A 7,241-nucleotide genomic window follows, 5' to 3' on the forward strand; every position below is an offset into this window, starting at 1 on the left:
TTTTGCTGCGGCCTGTACAAATCAAATAGTGAAATGTTCATCACCGTAATATAACTCTTAGTGTTAATCCTGTCTGTATCATTAGCTGTGAAAACATCCTTTAATGACGAGGGATATATATATATTGGAACTTCAAAATGCAATCAGAATCTATTTGCTAAAATAGAATAATGATGACTGAAAGTATTTGAAAATAAGATCCTAAAGCTAATATTTGGACCCAAGAAGGACAAGAATTGTGATGCCGTGAACTTCATATCAAGGAATTGCAGAATTGCATAATTTATACTGTTAACCAAACATTGTAAGGATCACTAAGTCTAAGAGAATAAGATGAGTAGGTCATGTAGCCAGAATGGAAGAAGGTAGGAGCGCTTTCAAAATTTTAGCTGAACCCCCCCCCCCCCAAAAAAAAACATTAGGAAGACTTAGTCACAGATGGGAGGACAATATTAAGATTGATCTCCCATAAATAGGAATACAAAGTAGAAAAATGACGAAGGACAGAAGTCAATGGAAAGCTTTTGTGAATGCGCCATTGAGCCTCCAGGTTTCATAGGCTATTGACTTAGAATAATGATGGAACAGTAATACAGATGAGCAGGAAGAAGGTTAATGTTATAAGCGAAGTAACACTCACTATTGAGATAAGATGAATGGCATTTGGAAAATACCAGAACTATATATGCTATACTGTAAGGATCCCCACATCACAACATGAACACATGTTTATGGACGACACGTGCTAACGTTTATAAACAAGCAGACGATACACTGAACAGGAAGACACGAAGATCAACACGATGAGAACCGAACGAGGACGAGTCTCCTGAAGGGGGCCTATAAAAGAGGAATCACAGAGGAAGGAGGCTTCAGTTGACCACTGATCGCCAACCCACAACAGCTCTGGAGGTCGCACTGGACTAGGGGCTCTACCTATCCTAACATCCCTGGAGGTTGCTTTGAAGCAAAGGGAAGTCCTCCACACAAACCATACTTCACGAGGCTGCCATGAGCCGAAGAGGTTTCCTAGGACCATAACCTGGAGTCGCTACAAGACACCTCGGTGGCTACCATGAGCAAAGGAGTTTCCGTTACTTCCTTCATCCTTGATCATAAGGAAGATTCTGATATATGAACTTTGTACAACACAAAGACTACTTTGTATTTCTATAAATAAATCGGTGAAGGGCTAGATTAATGGTCCTCTACCTACACAAAATATTGCAAAATATATATTTAAAAAATGTATATCTCAATGGAGTTTTACGGGTAATGTTTCCATCGTTCCCTTATTTTAAACAATACTTTGGAAATAGTTTTGCCCATATTATTTCCGTCATTTCCTGGGCTTATAACAGCTAATATCTTATGATTTTAAAGCATTAAAAAATGTTTCCTGTCTGATCTTAAATATAAAAGGAACTGATATTGTATTTAGAACGATATTTTATAGTAATTTACACATATTATTTCTTTATTTTTCTTTCTTTTTTTAACAGGTAACAGCAGCTAACATCTTATTAAAAATAATATTCCACTACAGCTTTACCTATATATATTTTATTTCCTGGAGTCAAAAATAGTAAACAAGAGTTAATGTATTATTTAAAACAATAAATATTTAGAATACTGCTTTTTCCAAGACACATTAGAATTTAATTACTTGACGGTGGTACAATGATAAACATTTCTAAAATGAGGAATACAACTTGTAATATAATAATTTAAGTACATTTCAATTCTATGAAACTTTAAATTCTTCTTGTTTATATTCCTTACACTTCAAATGGATATATCTGTTTTGTATGTTAGTCCTTTCTTTCCCTTGTTGGATGACCACCTGCAAAGGGCAATACCCTCTGTGCCTCCTCTAATCCCGCCGTCATTGTGTTATATTAGTTACTTAATATAAGTGATTATGTTATTTCGTCGGTGTCTTTTCAGATATTATTATTAGTAGTAGTAATAGTAATAGTATGCCTAATTTCACAGTATAGTTTAGGTTTTGATATACGATACTCGTATATTTTCAATTATAAAATTAGTAAATAATACCAAACCAGATTATTTTATAGGTCCATTCTAACATGATAGACACATTTAAGTTGTTATTTTTTGCTTTTTGAAGTTTAGTAATTTTGCTTTGAAGCACAGGCTGAAGTTGAGTCTTAATTTCGCAGTTGTAGTTCCTTATTTCGCAATAGGTTTGTCTAAACTCTAAATATTATTTTTTTTACTGATTTTGCAATGTGTATAATGCTTTATGTGTCTAATCCAATTCATAATATTTTTTTAGATATGTTAACATTTTAATATTTTCTACATCATACATTAAAAAAAAATATTCGTTGATATTAAATGAAAATAACTTTTATCTTGTTATTCAAATTAAGTAATGTAAACAAAATGTAGCTACACAACTAAAACTATTCGAAAATTTTAAATCTTATGAAACAGTAGAAGATAAAAAGAGAATTTTATACTGTTAACGAAGTAAACAAGGCAGGCTTATGAAAATACAATATAACAGGATATACAGGCCAACCTACTTGATGTCAGACTAACCTACACGACAGATCAAGTGGGAAATGAATAAATGTCTGTCTTCCCCACTGTCCCCCATCATCTCTCACAGAACTCTGCAATGTCATAGTTGTAACTATAAATATACTATAGCCTAGGTAGGCTTACGTGTAAGATCTACACTATAAATCCAAGATTTGTTTGAACTCTGACAAAGTGAACATTTTGCCACCTAGCTTTCCCAGACTACATTCCTTCTCCACAGAGCAGAAATGCAAACTGACATAATAATAATTCTACATGTTTACAAGCGTTCGTAGAACTTAGAGCTCCACAACAAAAGATTGAACAACGGTATGTGTTATGTTCGACAACGTTACTTGCGATGTTCGGAGTTGCACTTCTGCGCTCCTACGGTTCTAACATGCCAGAGAAATCACACAATTTGTTATATTTCATCTATAGTGATCGCAACAACTAGTGAAACCTGAGCTCCACACCAATCATAGAACTGTTTTTCTCATCACGTGTGATAACATCGGATGATTTTGGTATGATTCTTGGAGCTGCCTTCCGAACCCACACTTGGGAAATCGTCAAATGGTATAAGTGCACCAACGATGTTGCCACTATATGGTGAACTAACGACAAGAAACAATTATCAATGATGAGAAGTATTCCCGCAAATTTTCACAAGTTTGCTTTATTTCATTTTATGAGGTACTGGGAAATTGTGGATAAAGTGATTAGACATGCTTATCGTACTTATATTCAGTGTGCGATATCCGCAACTTTAAAGAAAGTATATCAGCTCTTGTCATGAAGAAAAAGAAGACAAAGAAAATAGTTTCCAACATCATTTATCCTTATTCATTCACTAAATACTTTCTATTTTGAATTCAACACCTTTTCTATAATATATGTCTCTGATGTGAGCCACATGAGCTCCCGTCGGGCAGTCTTTGTTCATAAAACTCAAGGTACTTGATATACGGACAAAACCTCGTGACCGAAACATCACTGTCCAAAATCTCACTGCCCATAACCTCGCTATACAAAACCTCGTGAGATAAAACTGCTTTTCTCAAATACCGCATGGTCAAAATCTCACCGGGCTGGATCTCACCAGAACTGAACCTTCTTTTTAAGGTTGTACTATTACGACCGAATGTAGGATAGTTTAGTATTTTGTTTCGAAATACAGTTCTTAAATAGTCAAAGGGTATTCGTGTATCTCCTTCTGCTTATGGGTAATAGAACAGCGTTGTTTAAAGAAAGTTGGGTTGTCACAAAATTTCAAACAAGCCTATATAAAGGATTATATCTAATATAGAATCGGTTAACCACTGATCGTGTCGACTTGCACTTGTCTGGATTGACGTAGTTCTTACCTTTGCCGCGACGGCGTTACAAATGGTAGAACATCACTGTCGTCTACATAATTTTATGTGTATGATTACTTGCAAAGCAGCAGCAAAGTTGTTCAGAGTTCCATCGCATGGTGATTGACAAGTGATATACTATTTATCAGATTTTGTCATTATCATCGATGTGGTACGCCGAGAGTGGCAATATTATGACGTCAGATACCAAGTGCTTTCCCCCATTGTACAATGCAGTCATTATTGAAGAAGTTACTGTACTCCAGGATCGTATTTATACATGACTGGGGAGCCAAATTTTCTCGGATTAGTTTTTTATTTCATTTTCTAGTTCAGAAAATTTCAGATTTATGAATGCGTATATGAATATGACACGGAATTTTAACGTTTGAAAATATCCAAGTAACAAGAATCTGCTTGGCTAGAAAGAGGAAATTAACATTTTAGTTATTAATTTATGTTCATTATTTCTCATTTTTCCATTGACACCGTATTCTTTCATTATAATTTCAAACCTTTTCCACTTTTGTTTAACTTCCAAAATTACCTGCAGTTTTCACAGCTTACCACCAGTCCGGTAGCGCAAGAAATTTATGACTTTCATTGTTGTGACATACTTGCATTATTATTCTTGAGTTTGAATGACCTCATCATTTTGGTGTCATGACCAGCTGCTGTCTCAAATTTTCTACATCGATATTTATTGATTGAGAAGAGGCATTTTTTTAATATCCGGAGGGGGGAGGCAAAAATGTTAAATGCAGCTCTGCTGTACCCGGGTTTACATCCGAAGCCAGCACCGCCCGAGAAATCGAGAGAATTGAGTTGATTTTGAGTTTAACGTCCCGTTCAGCATCAAGGCTATATGAGACGTGGACCTACTGATTAACGTGGAATCCGAACCACATGAGCTCTCCCGGGAATCGAACCCGGGTCTCCCACGCCAAAGGCGCGTACGCTAACCACTTAGTCACGAAGGAGTTCTAGAAATCGAGAGAATTCAGGATCACACGCAAAACCCTCGCATAAGACAACATATCTATGTGGTTATCAAAACAATGGTAACCCTGAAGAAAATTAAATTTACCCCATTAATATGGCGTGCGACCACCTTTAGCCTGCAAAACAGCTCTGATTGTCGTGGAATGGAGGTATATAAGTCATAAATGTTCCCAAAAGTATATTGTACCGTTCCGTAGCTGTACAGCACTCAGTTTACTCAATGAGGTGAAGGAGCATGTATGTGGTTATCAAAACAATGGAAACACTGTGGAAATTAAACTTATCCTATTAATACAACATGCGAACACCGTTAGCCTGCGAAACAAGTCTGATTATCGTGAAATATAAGCATATAAGTCAAGAATGTTTCCAAAAGAATATGTAGTGTTGCTCAGCAGAGCATTCAGTTCAGCCGAGGAGAATGGAAAACAATGTCTCCTCCGGAATCTGAATTCCAAAACTGATTAAGGTGTTTAATAATTAGATTAGAGATTGGGGAGCCAGGTGATGTGCTGTAGTTCATCCCAATATTTATGAAACCACGCCTCAACAGTTCCGAGAGTGTGAATTTTTGATTTGGCATCTTAAAGAATTGTTATTAGCTAAAACATCTGGACCAAACCATAGGATACTCGTGAATCCTGAAATGTCCACTTACGAGTAATCACTGACAAGATTACATCCTGTGAGCGTGATCACAGGATCTACGGAATATCACGAAACTTTGTCGCACAACAATATAGAGCCGCTGCCATGTTTCTAGGTAAAGGAGATAGTTTGAAGAATAAGCTTCCTTGGGGGTCTGTCATGGCCTGTTGTTCTAGATAAAGTAAAAGAGCGCTCATCGAATCATGTTATGCTTTTCCAGTAATCTGCTATCCATTTTACATACCATCGGAATCATTTTCGTCACGCTAAAGTGTTGTAAGTGATGATCAGTGCTTTTGAGATTGCAACTCGAACGTAGATATTCAGGTTATAAAACTTGAGTCGGACTGTGATCATCGCCATAAGTTGTTCCTGGTGCTGATCTTGTCCTCCTGACAGTTTTGCTGCATTTTCTCTGTGATCCTTAGAACATCCTATCCTGTTCAATGGTCAGTAATCCTTGTATCTGAGGTTTCTTTTTTATCTACCGTCAATCTTTGCTGATGTTTCATCAGTTCTGTACGGTGGCTCAGTGTTACCTCTGGTGTGTGAGCTCCCTGGTTCGATTCCCGGCTAAGTAAGCTTGTGGTGGACAACATTATCTCCGTGGGTTTTCTCTGGGTACTCCCATTCACTTCGAATTTCTCATTCCACCAATTCTTCCATCATCATTGACTTGCTTTTAATCATCGTTTTCCTTAACCTAAAGGGCATAATCTTCGGATGTTAAACTCAAAGATCTCGTTTTTTAAATCAGTTCTGAAGACCAGTTTTCTTCTTCTCCTAGAGTCTGTTTCTCAAATCCGCACAATACCATACTCTCTACATACTGTATGCTTTCATCACACTTTTCACCATTTCTATGTCGGTATTTCCGGTAAGAAGCTTTTGTTTTCCTTCAAATTTCTCCATCTATTACCATTGTTATTTTACTTCCTAACAAAACTCTTGCACCTCTTTCAGCAGGTGATGTCCTGGTTTGATCTTCAGTTTGTACACACGAGAAAGAAAGTATTTGACAGTTGACAAATTTTTCATTTGCCAATAACTCGGGAACATATGAATTAATTTGGATTTTTTTGTTGCTATCCTTAGAATAGTTATAACTTGATAACTTGCCAAAATCGGTATTCTTAATAGGTTAATTTGTTGTTGAGTTATTAGGAAAAGAAATTTTGTCAACTGAAGAATACTTTCTTTCGTGACTGTACGGTAACTCAGGGGTGCCCACAAGGGGGGGCTATGACACAAACTGCGTCATTGAAATATTTGGGGGGGGGGGTAAAAATCTATATAAATATGTTTGAGATGGTGTAAAAATTGATCATAAAGATTTTTTTCATCAAAGAACACCTACGGATAGGCAATTGAGGGGGGGTGCGTCATGGACATGAGGGGGGGCACCACTGGGTAACTACTAAAGTTTTAAAAATGTTAAAATGTGCTGTGAAACTTAATCTAACACACTTACAGCACGAACATCATTGAAATACTTGGTTTGCTCTTTGCTTCACTCTATGCTTCCAATAAATTCCTTTTTTTGTCTTTTTATGTTTTATTTACAATTTTTTTTACAAACATTTGCCGCTGCTTTTACTGCATTTACTCTCATTGGAGTTTTATCAGTCGCTTTTTTTTCTTTCTTTTCAGTTTGATAGGATTGGCAGAAATGTTTGCAATAAT

This window comes from Thermobia domestica, chromosome 7, assembly GCF_964235325.1.
Source record: "Thermobia domestica chromosome 7, izTheDome1.hap1.1, whole genome shotgun sequence".
Lineage (NCBI taxonomy): Eukaryota > Metazoa > Arthropoda > Insecta > Zygentoma > Lepismatidae > Thermobia > Thermobia domestica.